This window comes from Rhincodon typus, chromosome 6 (assembly GCF_021869965.1).
Source record: "Rhincodon typus isolate 14 chromosome 6, sRhiTyp1.1, whole genome shotgun sequence".
In the NCBI taxonomy this organism is placed as follows: domain Eukaryota; kingdom Metazoa; phylum Chordata; class Chondrichthyes; order Orectolobiformes; family Rhincodontidae; genus Rhincodon; species Rhincodon typus.
In genome coordinates, this window is record NC_063337.1 from 66,314,364 (window position 1) to 66,336,464 (window position 22,101).

Consider the following 22,101-nt stretch of genomic DNA (forward strand, 5'->3'; position numbering starts at 1 on the left):
AATCTGCGGTTACACAGGATTGCTGCATGCAACACCTTCCACCCCAGACTCTACAGGAAAGAGGGATGACTTCCGAGAGACTCCCGTTTATATCTGTCAGCCAGGGCACCCCGATTGGGGTTGTTAACCTGGGCCAATCAGGGAAATCATACACAATGAGGTCCACCTGGCCAATCTTGTTCCAAACACTACACCCCTCCCTCCACTTTGTCTGGAAACATAGGCCTGTTCTTTTTCTTGTAGCTTCTCCTGGGCCATTTTCATACCAAGTCCGGTTCCTCTGGCTCTGACTCAGACATGGGCAGCGTGTACTGGATCATAGCCTGTCTCTTGCCCCTAGAGTGTCTCAGAAGAAATTCCTCCTTTTCTTCAGGCACTAATAATTTCGAGGCTGGGATATCAACTGCATCTCGGACTCTGAGGTTTCCTCGAAGCTAGATGGAGGGGGAGGACCCACGGTTTCTGACAGTCTTTCTGGCTGTTCTGAGGGGCCGGATATGTTTTGCCCCTGCCCTGTTTGCGAAGTAGCTGCTTTCATGTGAGCCACATGTTTGTCAAGACCACCTCACCTCGCCGAACGTTGTACGTCATGAGACTTGACTTCCCGTCGACCTTGCCTCGTACCCATGCAGGGCCCTTTCTGTGGTTTCGACACAAAACTTCGGCCTCTAAAGTAAACTGTCTCTCTTGCTTTGAGGAGGCAAGTGGCTGGCATTGGCGTTCCTGCTACTGTTCCACTCTCCCCCCCAAGTCTGGGAATATTAGGTTTAAGCTGATGTGGAGTCTTCTCTTCACCAAATCTGGAGTTATCCTAGTAGCTGCAGGACAGGTGGTCCTATAATCAAACAGGATCCCAGCCAATTTGATATCGAGTGAAGGTGTAGGTTGTTTCTTTTCAGTCTGCCTTCAACATTTGGACTGCTCTTTCTGTCTGACCATTGGATGATGGATGGTATGGAGCTGTCAGAACATGCTGATGCCATTCGACTTTAGAAAGTACTCTAAATCCCTGCTGGTAAATGACATCCAATTGTCCCTGAATTGTGAACGAAGCTCGCAGCTTCTCAATCGCCACTCCTGAATTTGACGAATGAACACTAAGCATATCCAACAACTTTGATGGGCATCCACAATGACCAAGAACATTGAGCCCATGAAACAACCTGCATAGCCACCATGTAACTGAGTCCATGTAACTGTGGCAATTCCCACAAATTTCAGGGAACTGATGGCAGTAATGTTTGTCTTGTCGACACACTGGGCACTGCTCCACCAACACATCTATGTCAGCATCCAATCCTGGCCACCAGATATAACTTCTTGCCAACAAATTCATTATGGAAACCCCCAGACGACCCTGGAGGAGATCAGACAGTACCTGGCAGCAACACTTACTCGGAACAATCACTCTTGCTCAACGTAATAATATGTCATCCTCTACGGTCTTGCCAGGTCCAGAAAGGTTTCAATTTGGGTTGTGATGGCCCTTTTGCTTCGCCCATCACCATTAGCTGTTTTAGTTTTGTCAGGGTGGGATCATTTTGTGTCCACAGTCAGATATTGTCAGTGGGACTGCAAGGGTGTCCAGAAAATTTAAAACCAGCGCAGACTCTTCCAGGGAGGCACCACCAGTGGTGTATCTGCCAGTAGTAAGTGGCTTAAGGCATCCGCATTTGCCAGTTGGCCTCTAGTACAGTGTTCTAACTTGTAATTGTGTGCACTGAGAATAAGGACCCACCACGGAATTCAACCAGAAGCTATGGGCAGTATGGCCTTGTCTTCTTTCAGTAGTCCGATCAGGGATTTGTGGTCCATTACAACTCCAAATTTACATCCGTAAAAGTATTGGTGGAACTTTTTCACACCAAAGATGACCGCCAAACCTTCCTTCTATGTGTATTGACCTTTGGCATCAGCCAGAGTCTAGGAGGCATACACTATTGGGTGTTCCTCTCTGTTAAGCAGCCAGTGAGCCAACACCATCCCAGTACTGTACAGGACGGCATTGTATGTCAGCACCACCTCTCGCTTGGGATCATAGTAGACCAACACCTTCGACGATGATAACTGCTTTTTCCCTTCCCTAAAAGCTACTTCTTGGCTTCATGACCATTTTCAAGGTTGACCCTTTTTCAACATCACATGTAAGGGCACCTAGATGGAGGCTAGGTTACATATGAATTTTCCATAATAATTTATCAACCCAAGGAAAGACTTAAACTCCAGTACTGACATGGAAGGTAGGGCACCTTTGATCACCCTCACTTTATCTTCCAACAGGTGTAAACCTGTCTGGTCAACTCTGTAGCCCAAGTCAGTCACTTTGGTGCCTGGAACATACTTTTTTTTCATAAGGCATACACCCACCTGGGAGAAACATTTAAGTGCTATGTCCAAGTTCTCTTTATCCATCTTCCCGGTTATTAGCATGTCATAGATAAGTGACAACCTGGGATAGGCTTTGTAAAATAATCTGAGTCATCTGCTGAAAAATGGCACAGGGTGATGATACCCCAAAAGGCAGTCTGGTATCTTAGTTCAAGCCCTTATAGGTATTAATTATGGCACACCTCTGGAACTCCTCATCTATTCGCAATTCAGGATATGCATGGCTCATGTCCAGCTTCATGAAGTACAGCCTCTCCACCACTTTTGCGTACAAGTCCTCTCTGAGAAGCAGTTTACCATTTGCTTGAAATCCCCACAAAGGCAGACCGACCCATCAGGCTTTACAAGCAGTATGACCAGTGCTGCCCATTCCACAATTGTACCAGTTTGGTCATTCCTTCACTTTCCAGCCACCCGATTTCTGCCGTTACTTTTGCACGTAAGGCAAGTGGCACGAGGTAAGTCTTGCCGAACTGTGGAATTTCTTCCTGGTCAACATATAAGGTGGCCTTGGCTCCTTTGATTGTCCCTAGTGTGATGACATTGTGGCTTTAAGAGGTGTATTTTGTCCGGTTTTCTTTTAAAGAGAGGTTTTAAGACAATGTAACAAGCAGTCTACCAGATTCACTACAGTAAACAGCTCATGGGCTCTTGGATTTTTTTTTTTAAAGTTGGAACAATATAAGCAGCCTGACAGGGTGTGGCAAAGCTCTCATAGAACCAAGATTTTCAGTTTTGTTTTTTAGTATTTTTCAGGAGCAGCAGTTGTTGCTGGGGTCTTAGCAGGTGTGGAAGCTGCAGTAAATCTCTCCCGGCTGCTACATTCTCTCAGAAATTTCCTCAATGTTTTCTTTCCTCCTCAGATATGACTTAGACTCCCTACAGTGTGGAAACAGGCCCTTTGCCCCAACAAGTCCACACTGACTCTCACAGCATCTCACCAGACCCATCCCCCTATAGCCCACCTAATCTACACATCCCTGAACACTATGGGCAATTTAGCATGGCCAATCCACCCAGCTCGCACATCTTTGGACAGTGGGAGGAAACCAGACCACCCGGAGGAAAGCCATGCAGACACGTGTAAATTCCACACTCGCCTGAGAGTGGAATCAAACCCAGGCCCCTGATGCTGTGAAGCAGCAGTGCTAACCACTGAGCCACCGTGACACCCTTGAAGGGACAGTCTGTTTTTTTAATTTACCTTTTGCCAAGGGTGTGTTTATGGCATGTTACTATGTTGGAACAGTTAATTAGTAATAGTTACTGTATCTATTATTCTGTTAGGTTTTCCAGTAGAGTTAAATTATTCCAATTCCTTCTCTCTTTTGTTGCTTTTTAACCATAGTGGATGAATAAAGTGTGGTTTGCTTTAAATCCGGTAGTTTAGCCAATCAAATTGCATCTGGAATGCAACAATTTGCATTTACCTTTAAAATAACAAAAAGTTAAGTCGAGACTACCTTATGAATATTTTGAAGGGGTTTGGTCTGGTCCATCACACTAGTCTTTCCTGCAAAACTTCTGAGTATTTAATTAGGGCTTCACTCAGGCACTTCACCCTAATTGAAAAATGTTATAGGAATTGGGCATGAAAATGGAAATGAGATGGACTATCAGCCATTATTCCACTGAATAGTAGAGCAGGCTTTAGGGAGTCATATGGTCTATTCTAATTCATGACTTTACATTGTCATCTGAACCAGGTTGTTCACAACCAAGAACAGAAAAGCAGGGAAGGGATTTTGGTGTAGTAGTAATGTCCCTACCTCTGAGCCAGAAGACCTAGGTTCAAGTTCCACCTGCTCCAGAGATGTACAACAACATCAGGTTGGTTAAAAAATGTAATAAAAAAGCAATATGTTACTTAATGGACAGGGACTGCAGAATTTGTTTATTCCAAGAGGAATTAAATACAAAGGTAGGGAAGTTCCACTCAGTTATAGAGGGCATTGGTGAAACCACATAGTGCTGTAGATAATTTTGCTTTCCTTGTTTAAGAAAGAACATAATGGAATTAGAAGCAGAGATTTCTGTGATGAAGGGACTGCATTATGAGAAAAGGTTGGACTATATTCCGCCTGTATACATTGGAGCTTAGAAGATGATAATCTTATTAAAATGAAACATGCAGGACCCTGACGGATTTTGACAGGATGAACGCTGAAAGGATTCACTTTATGGGAGTCTACAACCAGAACTAAAGGGACAGGGTTTAAAAGTAAATGATCTCCCTTTAATATGGGGATGAGGAAAATTATTTTCTCTCCGAGGTTCATTAGTCTGTTGAATTTTCTTCCCCAGAGAAGGATGGGTCTTTGAATATTGTAATTCTGAATTTAGATGGATTCTTGATTGACTTCCTTCTCAAAGGGCGTATGAGCTAGACATGAGTTGAGCCCCCAAAATCATGGTAGATCTGATTATTGAATTGTAATCAAAAGGTTTAAGGGGTCAAATGGCCAACTTCTGCTCTTAACTTGTATGTCATATTATGAAGAAATGCCAAAAAGGTTTATTCAGGAAATGCTCAGCAAGGCTGAAAACACAAACTTCCACATGGCTTGGGAGTCCTGGCATATGCATGTCAACTTGACAGTGTATACTCCAAGTTATCCTACTGTAACAGCAGAGATAGGCTGGGCCAGACCACTCTAACTGCAGTGCCCCATATTGTGGAAATTGATGTGAAAGGAGACCACAGGATCGAGGCCAGTGGAAAAAGGAAACCCATTTGACTCAGTCAGTGGGTTGGAGGCAGTTAAAGCAGAAAGTTGCTACCTTTTAACTGTTAGTTGGTCAATTGTTTGAGGGCAAAAGAAATTTAAGGTGGCAAAGGCATTGCAGTTCTCAACCAGCTTTAATCGGTGAAAGAAATAGCCAAGGAAGATTTACCCAGACAGCTGAAACCCTGCTATTAACTCCGAGGAGCTGGAGCGGCGGGGGGGCCTCACTGAAATCCCTAGAGCCATCTGGTAGCTTTGTGCAGTTGAGGCTCAGGAGAAGTCTCAGGTGGTGTTTGGTGGCTTGTGATGCTGAGGGGTAGAGCTCCCAGGAACTGTTTTGTACAGCTGAGAGTTGAAACTGAAGGAAACCAATGAGCAGTCTTTGTTTAGTGCAGCTTGGAGACTGGAGTTCAAAGAAGCACAGGGATGACACCAGCTTAGTAAAGTTAGCGGTCTGCAGAAGAGCCTGAATTGTGCTGGAATTTGAGGAAGGAGAGCTTTGAGTTCAGTGGGACACACTGTGAACCACCAAGAGGATAGCTATCATTGAGGCAGCCCAAGTTAGTATAGCTTTTAAGGAAATTTGGACTCCAGATATTCAAAGCAAAGAATCTGAATCCCTTTTGAAGGTGGCAAAAATATAATAAGATTTCGTAACTCACCGTGTTCTAACATCTGGATGGGGTACAAAGAAATCCATGGGAACTGTCTTAACTGCATCTGACATGTGATGCGCACTGTGGTAATTTCAAGCAGTTTGTCTATTAATTCACATTTCACGTCATATTAATTTTTACTTTTTCTAACCTTATAAAGTTTATTTTGTTTGCTCAAGACTGTGGAGCTTTACATTTTAATTAGATCAGTAAGTAACTGGAACTTCAAACTTTGCCTACTTTAAACAAAAAAAATTAACTTGTTTTATCTGTTCCTGGAATGTAGGTGTTGCTGGCTATACCAGCATTTATTGCTCATCCCTAACTGTCTTTGAAGTGAGTGGCTTGTTTGGTCATTTCAGAGGGCATTTAAAAGTTAACCTCATTTTTTTGGGTCTACAGTCAAATGCAGGCCAGACCCAGCCCTTAACTTACATTAGTGAACCAGGTAGATTTTTATGCTAACTTAATGATTACATCATTGCCATTAGGCTAGCTTTTTATTCCAGATGATTACTGAATTGAAATTTCACTATGTGCCATGCTGGGAATTTGAATCCATCAGTTATTGCCCATCCCTAGTTACCCTTCAGGTCGTAGTGAGCAGTTTTATTGAACTCCCCCTATTCATTTGGTGTAAATATATTCACAGTACTGTTAGGGAAGGAATTCCAATATTTAGATAAAGCAACAGTAAGGGAATGGCAATAAATTTTCAACTCAGGATGATGTATAGCTTGGAGGGGCAATTGCAGATGGTAGTATTTCCATACATCTGCTGCCCTTGTCTTTCTAGATAATAAAGGTCATGGGTTTGGAAGGTGCAATCTAATAAGCTTTGATAAATTTCTGGAGTGCATCTCGTGGACAGTACATTAAGCTGCTGTTGTGTGCAGTGGTGGAAGGAGTGAATGTTCGAGATGTGGTGCCAATCAAGTGGGCTGTTCTGTGCTGGGTGGTGTTATTCATCTTGAGTGTTATTAGAGTTGCAATTATGCAGGCCAGTAGGAAGCATTCATCACATTCTTGACTTCTTCCTTGTAGATGATAGATTAGGCATTGGGAGTCAGGAATTGAGATACTCATGGCAGGATTCCTAGCCTCTGACCTACTCTTATAGCCACAGTACTTATATGGGTAGTCCTGTTCTGTTTTTAGTGAATACCCAGGTTGTTGACCATGGGAAATTCATTGATGGTAATGTCATTGAATGTCATGAGGCAATCGTAAGATTCTCTTTTCCTAGAGATGACCATTGCCTAGCATTTGTGTGGTACAAATGTTACTTGCCACTTCTTAGCCCAAGCCTGCATATCATCCGGGTCTTGCTACATTTGAACATGGACTGCTTCATTATTTGAGGAGTCACAAATAATGTTGAACACTATGCAATCATCAGCACACAGCCTCACTTCTGAAGTAGTGAAGGTCATTGATAGAGGAATGAAGAGATCTCCCGGAGCTGAGATGACTGTCCTTTTGCAACCACAATTATCTTCCTTTGTGCTATGATTCTAACCAGAAGAGAGCTCTCTGATGCTCCAGTCAAATGCAGCCTTGGTGTCACAGGCACACTACCTACCCTCAGAGGTTCAGCTCGTTTTGTCTATGTTTGAATCAAAGTTGTAATGAAGTTAGGTGCTGACTGGTCCTGGCAGAACTCAATTAAAGCATCAGTGAACAGGCTATTGCTAAACAAGTGCTGCTTAAGAGCACTACCGATGCCTTTACTGATGATTGAAAGCAAACTGATGGCAGTACAATCTAGGTTGGATTTGTCCTGCTTTTTGTGTATAGAATATATACCTGTACAATTTTCCATATCACAGGTAGATGACAAGTGTCTTGCAGTATTAGAATAGTTTGGCTAAAGGCGCATCAAGTTCAGGAGTTAAAGCTTTCAGTACTATTGCCAAAATATTGACAAGATCCAAAGCTTTTGTAGAATGCTCAGAACATTAGCATGGGTTCTGGATTAATAATAATATTATTAGTATCCCATTGACATCCCCAGATCATAAATTTGGCATGCCAGGATCATAGCAGTACATATATAATCTTGATATCACACAAACTCCAGTAAACTTGATTAAGTTTACCTCGATGTTGTTTCTGAACTCAGTCTAAGATAGCATATAGCCCTTTGCGTAGCACCTTCTCAAGTGCATTTTGGAGATCCAAGTGCACTATATCTGCTGGTGACAGCTGGGAAATGTTACATGATATACTAATATTAGGCAATGTAGTCTAGGATAGAGAAAGCCAGCCTCTGGGTAAATTGATTAGTCCGATGCAAACAGTAAGCTCTCTGAAGGCCACCTATCTTTCCTTTAAACCCATAAAATTAATTGGTAAGGAGGCCACGACACTGACTGCTATGGGGAAGTGATGTTCTTTTTAGCTCCCAATTTATTCTGGAAGTGCCAATTATTTCAGGAGGCTATGACATCACATGTGTGGGAATGTGAGATATCAACTCACAACTCTGACAACTTCAGCAATAGTATCTACTCGCTCCACCACTCAGATGCACTGCAGAAATTCACTAAAGATCCTCAGACAGCACCTTCCAAACCCAAGACCACTTCCATCCAGAAGGGCAAGGGCATTAGATATATGGGAACACCACCACCTCCAAGTCACTCACCATCCTGACTTGGAAATATATAGCCATACCTTCACTGTTGCTGGGCCAAAATCCTGGAATTCCCTCCCTAATTGCATTATGGGTCAACCTACAGCAGGGGGGCTGCAGCAGTTCAAGAAGGCAGCTCACCACTACCTTCTCAAGGGTAACTAGGGATGGGCAAGAAATGCTGATCAGCCAGCAACGCCCTCATCCCACAAATGGATAGAAAAAAAAAATGATGGGAAAAGTCAGTGCAACTGCTGCAAATGCAATCATTTTTCCAAAATAGGTACCTGTCAGAAATGAACTATTGAGGAGTCTTCTCAATTCCTTTACTGGATTCAAATTTGACAAGAGGGAGGTTCATTTGAAGAGAAATCTAAAGGACAGCAGAAGCAAGATGAGGCTTATGAAGCTAGAAAATAGGTCTCTTCCCTTCTTCACTGTTGTTAAACTACCAGTCTGCTTGCCTTCCTTTCCTTTCATATATTTCACTTCCTCACCACTGACTCCTCCCTCTCCCTGGAAATTGTCCAACGCTGATTCAGATGGCTCACAACCTTAATGTTACATTTCAGCCAAACCATGAAGAGTTTCTAGTATATCTGTAATCTCTAAGACCAGCACCTTCATCTTCATATGCCCAACTTTGTGGCTGCCTCAGCTTACCTGTGGGTGAAACCTCGTCTATTCCTTGGTTGCCACCATACATCACCAACCCTTTCAAATTTCTAAGAACACAAGTTGACTTGTAGAACATAAAATTTAAACTGTTGGTGTGGATCATTGCCAGTTTTAAATGGGAAAGCAAAAATATGAAACTAGTAATTGAAATTGAATTCATGTGGCACGGTTTATTGAATGAAGTAATGGTATGAAGATACCTTTAATAATATTAAAAGTGTTTTAAAATCATTAAATTCATTGCTTCAGAGTTCATCAAATTAATTTAAAGTCAGTTTGACTATGATATTAAGACAATGCCAAACTGGATTAGATTTGGCAATTCCAGTGTTGGAATCACCTAACCACAACAAATTATTTTCCTGCTCATCCGCTGAATTGGATAGTCTGCATTTTAATAAGTGACCTGATGCTGACATCCCCATGACTTGATAATGAAACCGTACAAAACTTCATAGGCACAATTTCCATTTGCAAACAGATTCTTTTTCCCCTCCAATCATCCACCAATTCCATTTGCTACGAAGATGAGCTGTTATGGCTTGATATTACACAACCAGGAGACCTATTCCACAAATCATTTTATAACTTCACTCCAGAAGGACCAGGGTTCAGGTGCCATGCAGCTATGCAATATGGTTCCTTCAACAGCATTTGTCAACCCACTACTTGTACCACCTAGAGGGAAAAGGGTAACAGATACAAGGGAACACTGCCATGTGCAAGTTCCCCTCCAAGCCACGCCATACAGACCTGGAAATATATTAGTGTTCCTTCATTGGCACTGAGTCAAAATCTTGGAACTATTCTCAACAGCACTATGATTTTACCTACCCTACATGGACTACAATTCAAGAAGGATGCTCTCCACGTTCTCTCAAGGGCAATTAGGAATTTGAAATAAATGCTGGCTGGCAAGCGATGCCTACATTACACGAAAAGAACATAAAAGGGCATCTCAAAGCAATGGAGAAGAACTACCAATGGTGCCTGCTCAAGATTCTCCAAATCAATTGGCAACTAAGGGGGTCCAATAACAATATCCTCTCCCAAACCAATATGCCCACTTTAAGATGCTAATCACTCAAAACCAGCTCTGCTGGTGAACATGTTGCTCATGCATCTACACCCACCTAGAAGTAACTGCTCTAATCAGAGTTCTCTCACATGACATTTACAAGTGGACAATAAAAATTAGAGGGGTCGTCAAAGCATTCCTGAGATTTGTCAAGACAAAGATTGCACACAAATCATCAAAACACTCAACTATCTCACCCTACAAGCACTACCTGTACCACCACCAAGCACAAAGTACAAATTATACATTAGATCTATCCCTGATCCCAGAACCCCTTTGAGTCATTTAACTAAAACATTCACAATCGCAACAAACTGCTTCAGACGATGAGGGAGACTCTGCAACATGGTTTGATAGGATAATGACCCCATTCCCTCAACTTTATTTTGAAAGCACACCCAATAACTTACACTATTTCCACGGCAAGAATTTTGTTTGCAACTGACTGACAAGTACAGAGATAACTGACATAACAAATAAACAGTCACACCATTTATTTATTATAAACTAAGTTCAGCCAGAATTGAAACTATATCTTGAGAACAATTGAATACCATGTGACAATTATTATTGAGCATTGAAAAGTTGAGTAAGATTCTAATTTTATATTTTTAATGAAGCTTACAAAAAGCACAAGTTGGAAGATTTATGTTGATTAAAATTTCACTTTTATATTGAAGTCCAGCCACAGACAAGTGTTAACACCTCAAAGAGAGTGATAGATAATTGGTCCATTAATGGAAAAGTATTTATTACACCACGTTACAATGTGCCTATCTTTTTGCCCTGCAACTGTTCCACCAATCAGCAGATTCTAATTCCTCCAGTGCTCAAATTAAAGAAAAATCACAAAATAAAAAGTGCAATTGCCTCCTGGAAGCAACATTCAATGCAGTAAACAAAATTGCTGGAAATACTTAGCATGCCTGGCAGCACCTATGAAAAGACAGACAGAGTTAATGTTTCATCATGCTGAATATTTCTAGCATTTTACCTATTTACTTCAGCTTGCCAGCATCAAGAGCACTTGGCTTTTCAAATAACACCTAATCTACACGGGCGGCACTTGAATATTCAAACACAATATTCAAATGTTGTCAGCATGTTTAGAGAGGTGGGCCTAAAGAAGGAATAGAATAGGTGACCACCAGGTGGTCCAAAAGAAACAGGCAGATAATTCATGAGACCCCAGGATACCACTTGGAATTCGATATTCCATCTTAGAGGCTGAGGGCAGCTCTGGTCTTCCAGGAACTGCAGACAGAGCCAAGCTTCTGGCACCACAAGCAGCCTGACTAGACATGAAGGAAGGTGGAGCAATAGTAATAGGGGATTCCATAGTCAGGGGAACAGATAGGTACTACTGCGGCTGTCAACATGACTCCAGGATTGTGTCTGGCCTCCCTGGTGCTAGGATCCAGGATGTCACTGTATGGCTGCATAGCATCCTAAGGAATGATAAGGCAAAGGTGACTCAATGCTGGTCATCATACATGTTGGTCCCAATGACATAGGTACAAAAGTAGGAATAAGGTCTTGTATCAATAATTCATGGGGCGAGGCTATAGACTAAAAAGCAGGACCTCTCAGGTTGTAATGTCTGAACTACTCCCAGTGTCATGTGCTAGTGGATACAGAAATAGGAGAACAGTGCAAATGAATGCGTGGCTCAAGTGTTGGTGCAGGAGGGATGGATTTAGATTCCTGGATCACTGAAACCATTTCTGGGGAAGGTGGGACCAGTACAAGAGGAATGGTCTACATCTGAACCAGAGCAGGATCAATATTCTTGCAGAATGGTTTGCTAGTGCTGTTGGAAGGAGTTTAAACTAATTCAGCAGGGGAAGGGAACACAGTCTGTTAGCAGAATATGGCACAGAATCATGTAGTAAAACAATCAAGTCAGAGGGAGTGCAGCTGTATTAATTTTCTAGGCAAGGCAAGATGGTCTTTAATGTCAAAGTATTACAGGTAAAAAGGATGAGTTTAGGGTGATGATTGACACATGGAAGTGTGATATAGTAGCCATCACAGAGATGTGGTTGACGGAGGGACAAGACTGGCAACCAACGTTTCGGGATATAGAATCTTCAGGCAAGATAGAGGCGGGGTTAAAACAGGAGGCAGTGTTGCATTATTAGTTAAGGATACAGTTACTGCAGTAAGATGATGACATCTTAGGAGGATTGGCCATGCTAAATTGCCCATAGGTGTCCATGATTGTGCAGGCTAGGTGGCTTAGACATGGGAAATGCAGGATTACAGGGATAGGGGTGGACCTGGGTGGGATGCTCTTCGGAGGGTCAGTGTGGACTTAATGGGTCAAATGGCCTGCTTCCATACGGTAAGGATTCTATGATCTTGGAGGGGTATCAAATGAAACTTTGTGGATAGAACTAGGAATTTTTAAAAAAGGGCAGCCATATTGCAAGGTGTTTATTACAAACCCCCAGAGTCAGCAGGAAATTGAGGAGCAAATATGTGCACAATTCACAGTTGTGTGTAAAAATAATAATTTTAGGGTAATTATAGTAGGTGATTTCAACTTTGCCAACACTAACTAAGATAGACATAGTGCTAAGGACTTGGATGGGGTTGATTTCTCGAAATGTGTACAGGAGAACTCTTTAAGCCAATATGTAGAGGGATATAACAAGGGATGGAGCTGTTCTGGGCCTAATTCTGGGAAATGAAGCTAGACAGGTGGTTGAGATGGTATTTAGGGAGCATTTTAGTCATAGCAATCACAACATGGTACACTTTGAGCTTATTATGGACAAAGAAATAGACAAACCGCAAAACAAAAAATAAGTTTTGGATTGGGGACAGCACATTTTTTGTAAAATAAGGCAGGATATGGCCAAGATAGACTGGGAACTGCTACAAGCGATGAAATCTACAGAACAGCAGTAGTGTTCAAAAAGGTAATGGGGAAGGTACAATCCAACATGTTCCCTTTAGGATACTAGGAAGGAGTAACAGCTCAGAGAATCATGGATAACCACAGATATTCAGGATACAGTGAGAAGGAAAAGAGAAGCTTTTAGCAGGATAACCAGGGAAAGAATAGGGCCCATTACGTTCCAAAGGGACAATCTGTGGGTGGAGCCCAAGGACATTGACAGAGTGTTGAACCAATAACTTACAACCATCTTCACTCAAGAGAATCAGGATGAAGGTATGGAATCCAGGGAGGGAAGAGACTGTGAGGTGCTTCAGCAAACTGACATAGGGAAGGACAAGGTATTGGAAGTGCTGGCAGGATTAAAGGTAGACAAATCTCCAGATCCAGACGAATTGTGTCCCAGGCTGCTATAGGAGGCAAGGGAGGAGATTGCAGGGGTATTGACCAAATTTTTTAATTCCTCTCTAACCAAGGGGGAGCTGTGAGAGAACAGCTAAAGTTGTTCCAATGTTGAAGAAGGGTTGTAGAGATAAGCCACAGAACTACAGATCAATGAGTTTCACATAACGGGAGGGAAACTACTGGAGAAAATGCTGAAGGACAGCATCTGTATCTACTTGAAGAGATAGGACTTGATCAGGGATAGTCAGCAATGGCTTTGTCAGGGGGTGGGTGGGTGGCATGCCCAACAAATTTGTTTGATTTTTTTGTGAACGTGACCAAGCATGTAGATGGAGGATAGCGTAGGTGATGTAGTTTATAGATTTCAGCAAAACTTTTGACAAGATCCCATATAGGAGACTTATTAAGAAGGCAAATGCATACAGGATACAGGGTAATTTGAAAAAGTGGAATCAAAATTGGCTCAGTTGTTGGAGAATAAGGGTGGTGACAGGAGGTTGCTTTAGTGACTGGAAGCCAGTGTCCAGTGGTGTGCCACAGAGGTCTGTGCTGGGTCCTCTATTATTTGTCATTCATATAAATGACAGATTACTGTGTGGGAGTTTGGATTAATAAGTTTGTGGATGACACAAAAATTGGTTGGGTGGTTAACAGTGAGGTTGTGTGTCTTGGGCTACAAGAAAATATAGACAGGATAGTCAAATGGGCTGATAAGTGGCAGATAGAATTCAACCCTGAAAACTGGAAGATGAATCGCTTTGGAAGGAATAATTTGACAAGAAAGTATTCAACGAACAGCGTAACACTAAGAAGTTTACGGAACAAAAAGACCTTGGCGTCTTTGGCCAAAGGTCTCTGAAGGCAGAAGGACATGTGAGAAGGGTGGTGAAATAAAGGCCACAGCTAGCGTACTGTGTGCATTTCTGTTTGCGACAATGCAAGAAGGATGTGACTGTACTGAAGAGGGTTCAGGGGAGATTCACCAGGATACTGCCTGAGATGAAAAATTTAAATTGTAAGGTTGGTTAGGCTTGGGTTGTTTTCATTGGAGCAGAGAAAACTGAGGAGTGATGTGATCAAGGCGTACAAAATTATGAAAGGCATGAACAAAATGGATAAGGAGTAGCTGTCCCCTTAGTTGTAGGGTCAGTCTCAACATTACATGGGTTTAAGGTGAGGCGCAGGAATTTTTGGGAGAGAATGAGAGGAAAATCTTTTTCATCCAGAGGGTGGTGACAGTCTGGAATGTACTGCCTAGGGAGTTGGTGGAAGCGAGTTGCTTCACATCCACAAAAAAGTACCTGGATTCACTTGACATGTCATAACAATGACACATGGGATTACAATAACTATGAGCCAAGTGCTAGTGAATGGGATTATGTTGAAGGTCAGGTGTTTCTCACGTGTTGGTGTAGACTCGATGGAAAAAGGGCCTCTTCTGCACTGTATGATTCTATGAGCCTCAATGGAACTTACTGTTTGGGGCAGTGGATCAGCAAACTCACCTTGTGGCTGGAAAAACAGGTTAACGTCCATCTCACTCCTTTAGTCAACCCTGACCAAACTGTTTAATCTTATTTCACTCCCTTCCATGGGTAAAACAAGTTCAACCTGGCTAAACTATGTAAAAAGCAAAAGGGAAGAAAAAAAAGAATTCTACGTCAGTAGAGGTGAAATGCTGAAGTCTATTATAAAAGACACGATAACAGAACATTTGGGAAGTAGTATAGGTGGAGAGAACGAGTGGATTTGAGGTATTTGGATTTTCTGAAGGCCTTTAATATGGTCTCTCAGAAGAGGTTAGGGTAAAATTATAGCTCATTGGATAGGGGTTAACATGTCAGAATGGATTGAGAATTGACTGACAGGCAGAAAACAGTAAGTGGCTATAAATGGGTGGTTTTCTAAGTGGTAGGCAGTGACGAGTGGGGTATTTAAAGGGCAGAGTTTGGGCCCAGCTATTCATGATATATATAAATGACCTGGATGAGGACACCAAAAGCAACATTTCCAAGTTTGCTAATGACAGAAAACTGAACAGGATTGAGCGTTGAGGTGGTGACAGGGAAGCTTCGAGGTGGTGACAGGGAAGCTTCAAGATGGTTCAGACAAGTTCAGTGGAGTGGCAGGTGCAGTACACTGTGGCTAAATGTGAAGTTTACACCTCAGTGAGAAAAACAGAAAGGAGGAATATTATTTAAATGGAGATATAGGAGAAGTATGGATATGCAAAGGCATTGTACACCAGCCACAGAATCCCTACAGTATGGAAGCAGCCCATTTGGCCCCTCCAGTCCACGTACCCTCCAAACAGCATCCCACCCAGACCTGCCCTGCTACCCCATCCCCGTAACCCTGCATTTCCCATGGCTAATCCACCTAGCCTGCACAGCCCTGGACACTATCCACCTAATCTGCACGTCTTTGGACTGTGGGAGGAAACTGGGGCACTCAGAGGAAATCGCACAAAGACATGTATAAACTTCACACAGACAGTCGCCCAAGGGTGGAATCGCACCTGGGTTCCTGGTGGTGTGAGGCAACAGTGCAGCCAATGATTCACCATGTCTAAACAGTTAATCTCTCTAATGTCTTGCCATTCCTCCCCTTCCCCCAAAAGGTTATTTCTCTTTCTCTCCCCTCCTTTTCTATTTGAACTCCGCTGAACGGCTACTTCCAACTAGTTCTATCCCTTTGTAAGCGGTTATCCTTATTCTAACTGGCTCTATCCTGCTGTAACCTGTTGAAACTAGCTCAGGCCGATTTCTCTCTGGGTCTATCCCACTCTCACTGGTTTATCTCCAGTTCATTCCCACTAACCACTTTAATCATGGCGTCTATCTCGGCTCATTCCAGCTCCAACGGGTTTATACTCCAGTTTTATCTTCGCTCCGTCCAGTTTACCGACAAATCTATACGTCCCTGACCACTCCAGAACTGTTGCGTCGACCAACCGCCACTTGGTCTGCCCTCGCACTGTCTGAAACAAACATTCTCTGTTCCGGTTGGGGACAGGATCGACGTCACAGCCAATGGGAAGTGGGTTCCCTTCCAATTCCGCCCTTTTGAAGAATATTTTTCTTCTTTCAGGGCCAACGGTGAGGCTAATCAAAATGATCTATAATGTTCTTCCTCGTGTCCAGACTCACTGCTAATGGAGAAAGTGAGTGGTAACTATTCTGGACCTCTGGATGAAAAACTGGCTGTTACAGCTTCAAAAAGGACACAGTTTTGATCCTACCACAGGAAACGGTACATGAACTGATATGGTCTGTGTCTCACCAAGTGCTTATTTAGCGATTAGGGTTGTCCACTATGATTAAGTATACTCCTGGGAGTTTTGCTCGTCCCACACTCCAGCCATTAGTGGGCCAACACATTCGTGGTTGTGTTGCACTGCTTTCCTAAACCAATTTAGAAAGCAACATCATACAAATGGTAAGGACAAATGACAAAGAAAATCTTTTTTGCCATGGCTATGAATTTTCTTCAGGGTTGCACACAAGTGTGTCTTGGAGACTCAATGTCTGGAGACTCCAGACCAATCATGAGGATTAGCAAATCTACATATTTTACAAATTGCAACATAACATATGAAATAGAGATTTTGTTGCTGTCGGATAAATGTTTATGTTGATGTGTTCACCAGCAAAACTTCAATGTTTCCTTCACAATCCTAAGCAAACTTAGTATTGAAATTGGATTTTCAACTTGGCAGCTGGGCAAAATAACTGGTGATGTTTGTTCTGTACTTCTTTCAATGTGTTGTATTTGGTATGCTTTAGTTATGGATCATCTGAGCCTTGAAATAGAGCAAAATCAAAATTTGCAGCGAATGTCAAATTGGAAGATGTGACTAATTAGAAGAAAGATTTGTCCCTGATAGTAAATTAGTGAGATTGGCAGATTGTTGGAAAAAAATGAAAAATTGGGAAATAATTTTGGAGGTTATAATAGTGGAAGGATCTGCAAACTTACTAACCAAATCTCATTCCTATCTAAATTGTTTATATAAATGACAAAAAGCAGTGGACCCAGCACTGATCCCTGTGGCACACTGCTGGTCACCGGCCTCCAGTCTGAAAAGCAACCCTCCTCCAGCACCATCCTCACTCTACTTTTGAGCCGATTTTGTATCCAGTTGGCTTGTACTCCCCGTATTCCATGTGATACAACCTTGTTAACTAGTCAACCATGCGGAACCTTGTCGAACACCTTACTGAAGTACACATAGACAATGTCCACCACTCTGCCTTCATCAATCCTCTTTGTCACTTCAAAAAAAACCCAAGCCAGAGAGACAATTTCCCATGCACAAAGTAATGTTGACTATCCCTAATCAGTCCTTGCCTTTTCAAATACATGTCCCTCAGGATTCCCTGCAACAAGTTGCCCACTACTGATGTCAGGCTCACTGGCCTATAGCTCCCTGGCTTTTCCTTACCACCTTGCTGAAATAATGACACCATGTTACCCAACCTCTGGTCTTCCGGTACCTCACCTGTGGCAATCGATGATACAAATATCTTGTCACGGGGCCCAATCACTTCCCTAGCTTCCCACAAAGATTTAGGCTACATCTGATCCAGTCCTGGGGATTTAACCACCTTTATGCATTTTAAGACATCCAGCACCTCCTCTGTAATATGGACACTTAGATATCACTATTTATTTCCCCAAATTCTCTATTCTGCACAGTAAACACTGATGCAGAATAGTCATTTAGTATCTTCTCTATCTCCTGCGGTTCCACACATAGGTGGCCTTGCTGGTCTTTCAGGGGCTCTATTCTCTCCCTGGTTACAATTTTTTTCTTTAATGTATTAGTAGAAACCCTTTGGATTCTCCTTAACCCTATTTGCCAAAGCTACCTCATGTCCTTTTTTACCCTCCTGAGTATACTCCTACTGCTGTTATACTCCTTTAGGGATTCACTCGATCCCTGCTATCTATACCTGACATATGCTTCTTTCTTTGTCATGAAAAATTTCTTTAGTCATCTAACATTCCCTACAACTACCAGCCATGCCCTTCACCCTAAAGGAATACACTGTCTCCGGACTCATTTTCTCATTTTTAAAGGCTTCCCACTTTTCAGCTATCCCTTCCTGCAAATATCTGCCCCCAATTAACTTTTGAAAGTTTTTGCCCAATACTGTCAAAATTGGCCTTTGGTAAGTTAAAATCTTCTACCATTACCACCCTATTATTTTTCCAGATAACGGATCTCCCCACAAATTTGCTTCTCAATTTCCCATTGACTATTGAGGGGGTCCACAGTATAATCTCAATGAGGTGATCATTTCTCTCTTCTTTCTCAGTTCTACCCAAATAACTTCCCTGGACGTACTTCCCAGAATATCCTCCCCAAGTACAGTGGTAATATTATCCCTGACCAAAAACACAATTCCACCTCCTATCTTGCTCCCTCCTTTCTACCCTTCGTATAGTGTCTATATTCTGGAATGTTAAGGTGCTACTCTTGTCCATTTCTGAACCATGTCACTGTAATGGCTTTGATATCCCGGTCGCATTTCCCAACCATGCCTCAGTTCATCTGCCTGAATTGCCAGGCCTTTTGCATTGAAATAAATGCAGTTTAATTTAACAGTCCTACCCTGTTCTGTTTGCCCCTGCTTGCCTTGACAATCTGACTTGCTCCTTTTCCCAACTGCACCAACCTCGGACTGATCCCTTTTCTCAATATTTTTTGGGTCCCCCCACTAGTTTAAATTCTCCTGGGTGGCTCTAGAATATTTCCCTGACAGTATATTAAGCCCTTTCCAATTCAGGTGCAACCCATCCTCCTTATACAGGTTGCTTCTAACCCAGAAGAAGAGAGATTCCAATGATCCAAAAATGTGCATCATAGAACATAGAACAGTACAGCAAAGTACAGGCCCTTCGGTCCACGATGTTGTGCCAACCTATTATCCTCCTAAGATCAGTCTACCCTGCATACTCTACATTTTACTATCCTCCATGTGCCTATCCAAGAGCTGCTTAAATGTCTCTAAAGTATCTGACTCCACTACCACAGCCGGCAGCGCATTCCACACGCCCACCACTCTGTGTGAAGAACCTACCTCTGACATCTCCCCTATACCTTCCTCCAATTACCTTAAAATTATGCCCCCTCGTAATAGCCATTTCCACACTGGGAAAACGTCTCTAACTATCCACTCTATCTATGCCTGTCATCATCTTGTTCACCTCTATCAAGTCACCTCTCATCCTTCTTCGCTCCAATAAAAAAAGCCCTAGCTCCCTCAACCTTTCCTCATAAGACCTGCCCTCCAGTCCAGAGAGCATCCTGTAAATCTCCTCTGCACCCTGTTTAAAGCTTCTACATCCTTCCTATAATGAGGCGACCAGAACTGAACACAATAATCCAAGTGTGGTCTAACCAGAGTTTTATAGAGCTGCAGCATAACCTCACGGCTCTTGAACTCAATTCCCCTGCCAACACACCATACACTTGGGTAGCAACTTTGAGGGATCTATGGATGTGGACCCCATGATCCCTCTGTTCCTCCACACTGCCAAGAATCCTGCCATTAACCCTATATTCTGCATTCAAATTCGACCTTCCAAAATTAATCACTTCACACTTTTCTGGGTTGCATTCCATCTGCCACTTCTTTGCCCAGCCCTGCATCCTGTCAATGTCCCATTGCAACCTACAACAGCCCTTCATGCTGTCTACAATTCCACCAACCCTTCGTGTCATCAGCAAACTTACTAACACACGCTTCCACTTCCTCATCCAAGTCATTTATAATTGGTCCCAGAACAGATCCCTGCAGAACACCACTGGTCACCGAGCTCCAGGCTGAATACTTTCCATCTACTACCACCCTCTGTCTTCTATTGGACAGCCAGTTTCGTATCCAGACAGCCAAATTTCCCTGAATCCCATGCCTCTTACTTTCTGAATGAGCCTACCATGTGGAACCTTATCAAATGCCTTGCTGAAATCCATATACACCACATCCACTGCTCCAACTTCATCGATATGTTTTGTCACATCCTCAAAGAATTCAGTAAGGCTTGAGAGACGTGACCTGCCCCTCACAAAGCCATGCAGACGATTTCCAATCAAACTGTGCTTTTCCGGATAATCATAAACACTATCTCTCAGAATCCTCTGCAACAATTTGCCCACCACAGAAGTACAACTGACCGGTCTGTAATTCCCACAATTATCCCTATTCCCTTTCTTGAACAAGGGAATGACATTTGCCACCCTCCAATCTTCTGGTACTACTCCAGCGGACAGTGAGGACGCAGAGATCATTGCCAAAGGGGCAGCAATCTTTTCCCTCGCTTCCCATAGCAACCTTGGGTATGTCCCTTCTGGCCCAGGGGTCTTATCTATCCTTCTCCCTGCACCAGCTCCTCACCCATGCATTCGTCTGCTCTATCATCCTATTCCTACCTCTCCCTAGCATATGGCACCAGGTGTAATCTAGATATTACTATCCTGCAGGACCCACTTTTTAAACCTCCTGCCTAATTTCCTATATTGTCTCCACAGAACATTGGTTCCAATGTGTAGAATGACCTCCTGCTGGTCTTTTTCCCTTTGAAAATATTCTGCAAACTCCGAGGCATCCTTGACCCTGGCATCCAGAAGGCAATACCATTCTGGCATCTCAATGCTGGCCACAGAAATGTCTGTCTGGGCCTCTGACAAGACAGTCCCCTATCACAATTGAATGCTTACAACCTGATATACGCCTTGTTACAGTAGAGCCAGTCTCAGTATCAGAAACTTGATTGTCAGTGCTACATTCACCTGAGTGTCCATCACTCCCTATATTTTCCAAAACAGCATACTTGTTTGAGATGGGGATATGACAGAAGACTCCTGCACTTACCTGCCTACCTCTCCCAGAGGTAGCCCATCTACAGGACTGTACCTGTAGTTTTTCTACCTTCCTGAAACTGCCATCTGTCACATCTCCTAGCAATTCCTCATTGCTTCTAACTGCCACTCCACCTGTCCATGCAATCCTACAGGATTCACAAGCAAACACTTCCTGCAGACATCATCAGTAACATTGAAATTCTCCCTAATCTCCCACATTTGAAAGGAACAGCACATCACTCTACGAAAGACCATCTTTGCACCTAATCTACAGAGCTAGAAGATAGCACAGCCTTACCTCTCTCTACATGTTATATTTTCTGTTTTATATTTTAACAGAAGTTTGATCTCGTGACAAATCTCAATAAAACATGTAAACAAACAAAAAAATTACCCTACTCACTATTGTAGATTTACTAAATAAAAGTATGGTTAGAATTAAAAAACACTTAGCTGTTCCCCTACTGTGAGCAGTTCCCAATAGAGGTTCCTCCAAGGTCAGCTATGAATTTCACTTTATTTTTCTTAGACCAAATTCTGATGTCTGCAGATACTTGTAATTAAACTGCACAGACAGTCAGCTGTGAAAGTTCACTGCTTGGTCATCAGCTGTGCAGGTTCACTGCTCCTTTTTTCACCTCCCACATGGTACCTCCTCTCCGTCTTACTTTGAAGCACTTTTTTGATTTTTTTTCATAAGTTCCAAAACAAAGCAACAGCTTAAGACAGTAATTACTGCTCCAAGAAATTGAGGAAATCAGTT

General features: G+C 42.6%; 1 long non-coding RNA gene across 1 annotated transcript in view; it reads right to left on the reverse strand.

The window, feature by feature from the left end:
* LOC125483394 overlaps window positions 1-16,450 on the reverse strand; it is a 31,359-nt gene extending 14,909 nt beyond the window's left edge. Inside the window, exons 1-2 of the long non-coding RNA XR_007262339.1 lie at window positions 16,289-16,450; window positions 14,974-15,088 (exon numbers count right to left, since the gene is read on the reverse strand). This is a non-coding gene — a long non-coding RNA (uncharacterized LOC125483394). The remainder of the gene's footprint in view (window positions 1-14,973; window positions 15,089-16,288) is intronic.
* Between the last annotated feature and the right edge of the window lie 5,651 nt (window positions 16,451-22,101).